Source organism: Amblyomma mixtum, chromosome 5, assembly GCF_055824585.1.
Source record: "Amblyomma mixtum isolate Tamu chromosome 5, ASM5582458v1, whole genome shotgun sequence".
In the NCBI taxonomy this organism is placed as follows: Eukaryota; Metazoa; Arthropoda; class Arachnida; order Ixodida; family Ixodidae; genus Amblyomma; species Amblyomma mixtum.
In genome coordinates this window covers 24,765,829-24,771,828 of record NC_143016.1, presented here as the reverse complement: position 1 = coordinate 24,771,828, position 6,000 = coordinate 24,765,829, and positions in this window count along the sequence as shown.

The window sequence follows — 6,000 nt, the reverse complement described above, 5'->3', positions numbered from 1 at the left end:
TACCCAAGGCAACCCTTACTTCGAATATTCAAAATATCACTGAGAGGGTAGGCAGCTCTAACCAATGTAGCCCGAGGCAGATAATCGTTGCCTCTACCAGTGTAGCAGTTAAAATAAAAAGTAGTTCCTCGTGTTCCTTAACGGTAAAAATTCAACGGTCGCCCAAAATAAAAAATGTGTTTTTGCGTGGCGTGCATGGAAGAATCATATATGAGTGTTCCGTGTTCGGAAGATGAAAAGGACAATTTTTTTTTTCATCGAGATATGCATGCAAGTCATAACTGCAGATCGCTTGACCGTAGCGATACACAATGAAAAATATGAAAAAAATTGAAGAATTCGAAACAGGACGGCCCATTCTACGAGTGTGCGAACATTACGAGGGGGTACCCAAAAGAAACCGGAATAATTTTTTGAATGGGCACAGCTTCTGTTTTACCGCGTTTTGCCGCTAGGAGTTTATAGAACGAACATTTCAGAGTCAGTAAGCCGAGTGCCGTCGCTGAAGGAGGTCAGGCTAGTATAGGCTGAGTTTTAGAGTGACGACTGTTTTGTGTGAGCGTCGTTTTTGTAATGGCTGATTTTCATGAACAGCGTGCGCCGGTGAAATTCTGATTTTTTTCTCGACAAAAGTGGAACGGAAACTCTTGAAATATTCAGAAAGACGTTCAAGGACGATGCTATGGGGACAACTCAAGTGTTCCTGAATTAAATCCTGAATCAAAGCAACAGTCATGCCAATGCAAAACTTCAAATTCACCTCGCCTCAAGAAAGCTCGCCAGGTGAAATCAAACCTCAAAACAATGCTGATTTGTTTTTTCGACGTGAGAAGAGTCGTCCATTCAGAATTTTTTCCGCAGGGTCAGAGAGTTAACCAGGCTTTCTGCTTGTATGTTTTGAAAAGATTGGGCAACAGTGTTCGGTGGAAGCGGCCTGATTTGTGGCAGACGGGTGACTGGTTTTTCCACCACGGCAATGCCCCTGCTCACACAGCCCTGTCTGTACGACAAATTCGGACCAAAATGGCATGACCTCTGTTCCTCAACCCTCATACTCACCCGACCTTGCCACGTGCTACTTTCTTTGTTTCGTAGAATGAAAAGACAGGTGAATGGAAAGCGTTTCGCTGATGTTGCTGAGGTGAAGAAAAAAACGACGGAAGGACTGTCAAGCACCACAAAAGATGAATTTAAACAATGTTTTGAAAAATGGAATGAAAGATTCGACAAACGTATCATTGTAAGTGGAGAGTACTTTGAAGGATATTGAAGGTCTATGCTGAAAATGTGAAAAAATAAGTTCAAACAAAAATAAGTCCGGTTTCTTTTGGGTACGCCCTCATATGAACCTGAAAATTCCGGGACGCAACTTTGAGCGCACTTATTCCAGAGTGTGTTTTGAACAGCGCCCAAGCATATAACGACCTCTTGGAGAATACTTCCGTTAAGTGTGCGGAAAAGTCAACCAATGAGCAAGATTAAATAAGTCATTTGTCCACTCCTAAATACTGCCGGCAATCGGCAGCGTCGTGTGAGCGCACAGATGGTGAGATGCTCCTGCGTACAGACATCTGATGAAATGTGACGGAAAGAATAAAAAGCTAGAAAAAGTTTCGATCGCTCCCTGGCGTTCGTTGCGTTTTCTCGAAAAACCGCGGGAAGTATTCAACTTAAAAATTTTACGTCCACCTTGCGTGCGTATGCACGCGATCCCTGCGGTCTGAAAATAATGAAGGTCTGACATACAAAAAAAAAAAAAAAAACTAACTGTGGTCTCTTGGGGTCACTTTGCAATTGAGGGGCCACTTTTCACGGTAACCTAGAGACCCCTAGTTTTCAGCGGCTATTAAAGGTGAAAAGTGAGAGCTTTCTATCTTTTGATTCCCAAGAGGACCATCCTGCAGTGTTCTAGAAGTAGCGTTTCTTCGGCGGGTAGACTCTACTTTGACCATAACATATTTTAGCAATCAGCCCTCCCTCAATTTTCTGGACGTCAATTTAAAAGAGCACTCATTCTGACGTCTTTCTTAGGATGTATTTCGTAGCGGAGTGGACTTTATTTATTTATTCTTTTTTTATTTCCACCTAATGCAGCCTCGCATGAGGCGATGGCAAAGCACAAGGCCGAAGGCCATAGTTACGAAGAGTCGCCTCGGCTGAACTTTGTCGCATTGTACATTGAAAGCATCTGAGCGGAGTTCTCGTAACTTTAAACGCGAAAAGGTCTCTGCAAGAGATGGTGCGCTTCTGAACAAATAGAAACAAAAGAAGCGCGATGGTTCAGCAACTAAGGCGTAACTTTAAATGAAGTCAGCAGCCTGTACAATGACTTTCAGTGAGTAGTTTTTCTGCTACCAATAGAAACACAGGGCGCACTAAACTGCACTATCATGCCAATAAAGTGCCGTAGCAAGCAACTGCGCTCAAGAAAAGAAACTATTGCGTGTGAATTTATTACTCAGTGCCCTATATACAGTAAACTATAATGGAAATTAATAACTTCACCGTTATCTCGTTTGTTATCCTCGTTATTGACAGTTCCTCAACCGGGGACCTTATAAGAAGCTTGAATGATCATAACCTTGATTGCAACGTTCAACTTTGAATGGTTCTTTCGGGAAGACATTATTGCAACCTTCAGCGATCAATGTCGTCCTCATGGTCTTCAGCATCATCTTGAGTGAGTATACCACAAGCAGTAATTTTTGCTCTTTAGAAGCAAAGTTATACACGTAGAAAGCATAATCACGTTTCCTCCTGCCATCTGTAACGGACCACATGCCGTCATTTCTATCTGTAACCTAGTCCCCTTCTTGCTTTTATTTTTCTTTATTGATTTATCGTTCGCCTCTTTTTTATCTAGAAATTACTGCCACCCTTATTCTTAGTCCTTGGGTGGGAGTTACTAGCACGTTAAAAACACGAATAAGAAAAGCGGGATAAAAAGCTCTGCAAGAAATAAATTTCGTTGAAAGATGCCATTTTTTCGGGGTTGCGCTACATCTAGGTTTTGGAACATCTTTAACGTGACATTGATTCAATCAGGTTGGAGGGAGCGAAGGCGTTGCTCTAACATTTGCTCCGAAATGTCGAAAATATGTAATTGGTTTGGTACGTCATGACAACCAGTTATTAGCATGCAGGCCGGTCAATACCAGTGGTAATAAAGCAGAAAGTTGAGGAAGTTGGCATTCGTTCATCTTCAAGAAATAAACTTTTTTTAATGCCAGGCGAGGCTGGCCTGTTAAGGATTTTCCGTCAGAAACTTGCATATGCCGCGTAAAAAAGCTGGGAAGTGTTTTCGTGATTGCATTTTTTTGCTGCACACAAGTATACAGTGTGGTTCAAATTTTGCAGTGCAGGTTTTAAGTTCTGACAGATAAAACAATGCGGTTTGGGCAGGTCGATTATGCAGCATGGCTGGCCTTATGTACTATCAGGGACAAAAGTGGTAGACTCGTACTCCACGTGGCGGGAGCCGGCGCAACGGAAAACTGCGTTTCAATTCAATCTACAGGGGCTTCTGGGATCGAGACAGCCAATGCGTGACCTTTATTATCAGCAGGCATGTCGCTTGGCTCGTTTCAATGTTTCGTGCTAGCAAGCTCAGAAGCTTGTTGAGCCGGCTTTCCCGCATTGACAATTTATAAAACGGTGTATTACGCGTTTCTAATGATGCAAATAAAAAGACAATTTCTATTTGTTGGGAAACAGAATCTGTGAAAGAGATTTTCGCAGTGATACTACGCGCTGCGACACCATTTTTTAGATGTACGATGCGTGAAAGCCAACTTAGCTGGCTTTCAATTGCATATATTTACAAAACAATACTGTTTTCGCTGTTTGCTATCGCCCTCCGAATGGTTCCGTTACATCATTCTTGGAGTTCTTAGAAACTTTTCTCGTCTTTATAAATGACAACAAATTCAATTTAATTTATGGCGGAGACATCAACATTAACATGATGAAGAATGATTCACAAAAACTTAGGTTAGATACTCTCTTGGAGATGAATGCGTGTTGGAATACTATCAGTCTTCCTACCAGAGTGACCGAGAATTCGTCATCTTTAATTGACGTATTTATTACGAATTTAAGTCTTGAAGTCATTAACGCTGGCGTCTTCGCATCGGATCTCAGTGATCACTTGCCGATATATTTATGTTTCAAGGGTCACGTTCGAAACAAGGAAACAAAGAGAAACCATTTCATTCAACTAATAACAGATCAGGCTCTTTCAATTTTTCGTGAGAAGATAGCTCAGACATGTTGGGACACTGTATACGATCTTAAAGACGCAAATTTGGCTTACGAGGCTTTTTTCAGCCTATTGAAAGAAAGTTATGACACTAGCTTTCCTTTTAAGTGCATTAAACAAAAAAAGAAAATACGTAAACCATGGATTAGTGCAGAGCTATCTGCCAGAATACGGAGAAAGAATGCATTATACAGTGAATTTATAAAGACCAGAGACCCCGAAATATTTCAGGCCTTTAAAAAAATTAGGAATCGTTTAGACAAAGATATAAAAAAGGCCAGGCGAGATTACTATACACTTTCCTTTAATTCACTAGCTCCAGGTACGGCCGCAATGTGGAAAAAACTGAACTCTTTGTTGAATTGCATTATTCCTGAGGAAAGGATACAGAGCTTAAAAATAAATGGTCTTGAGTTACAGGAAAAAGCACTTGCTGACGCTTTTAACGAACACTTTGTTAAAATTGGAAGTAACAACGCACCAGACAATGATCTTGATGGTATTCCATACAACTCTAGCTCTATATTTTTGTATCCAGTAAATGAGGGAGAGATAATTAGCACAATTCACAGTCTAAAAAATAGTACCGCTAAAGATATTGATGGTATCCAAATAAAACCCATCAAATATGTTGCTGACCTTCTCTCTCCTTGTCTTACATATATCTTTAATATCTGTATAAGCGAAGGCACGTTTCCTCGAACGATGCAGATAGCGCGAGTCGCTGCGCTCTTTAAAAAAGGCGATAAAAACGACTTAGGAAGCTATCGACCGTTATCAATCCTTCCCGTCTTTTCAAAAGTCTTCGAAAAAGTTATTTTAAAGCGACTATCTGAATTCGAGCAGAAACATTGCCTGCTGACTGATTGCCAATATGGCTTCCGTAAGGGTTTAGGCACACAACTCGCATTGCTACAACAAAAAGAACACATACTAAATCAGTTTGAAGAAGGAAGACTTGTATTAGGAATTTTTATTGACCTGTCAAAAGCATTTGACTCCATCAGTCATCAACTTTTAATTAAGAAACTCCAACACTATGGCTTTCGTGGTAAAGCCGCATCTCTTATACGCTCCTACTTCGAATTTCGTAGACAAATAGTCGTCATAAACAACCACAGTTCTAACCCATTATCTATTTCAGCAGGGGTCCCACAGGGCAGTATATTAGGACCTTTTTTATTTAATATGTACGTGAATGATATTGTGAATATTGATGCAACCGTGAAATTTATCATGTACGCGGATGATACCAGCATATTATTAACCGGTAAAACTAGTGACGACCTTGTTGATGCTGCTAATTTAACATTAATAAAACTAGACGAATGGACATGTAAAAACAGCCTGACGATTAATGCAAACAAAACAAAAGCCGTATTCTTTCGAAGTAAAAACAAAAACATAACAATACAGAAGTCTATCTACTTAAATGCCACTCCTCTCGAAATAACTTCCAGTATTAAGACATTAGGTGTTATCTTTCAGCAGAATATGTCATGGGATGTCCACGTGGACAGCATGCTTATTAAGCTAGCACAAGTAATTGGGCTAGTATACCGCAATCGCAATTTACTACCACCAAAAATCTTACTGTTACTTTATAATACCTTATTCTCCTCCCGACTCAATTATTGTCACTTAGTTTGGTATACGACAACTTGCGGAAATTTGGAGAAGCTTCACAAGTTGCAGAAAAGGTTTGTAAGAGTAATAGAAAATCTGCCGTTTTATTCACATAC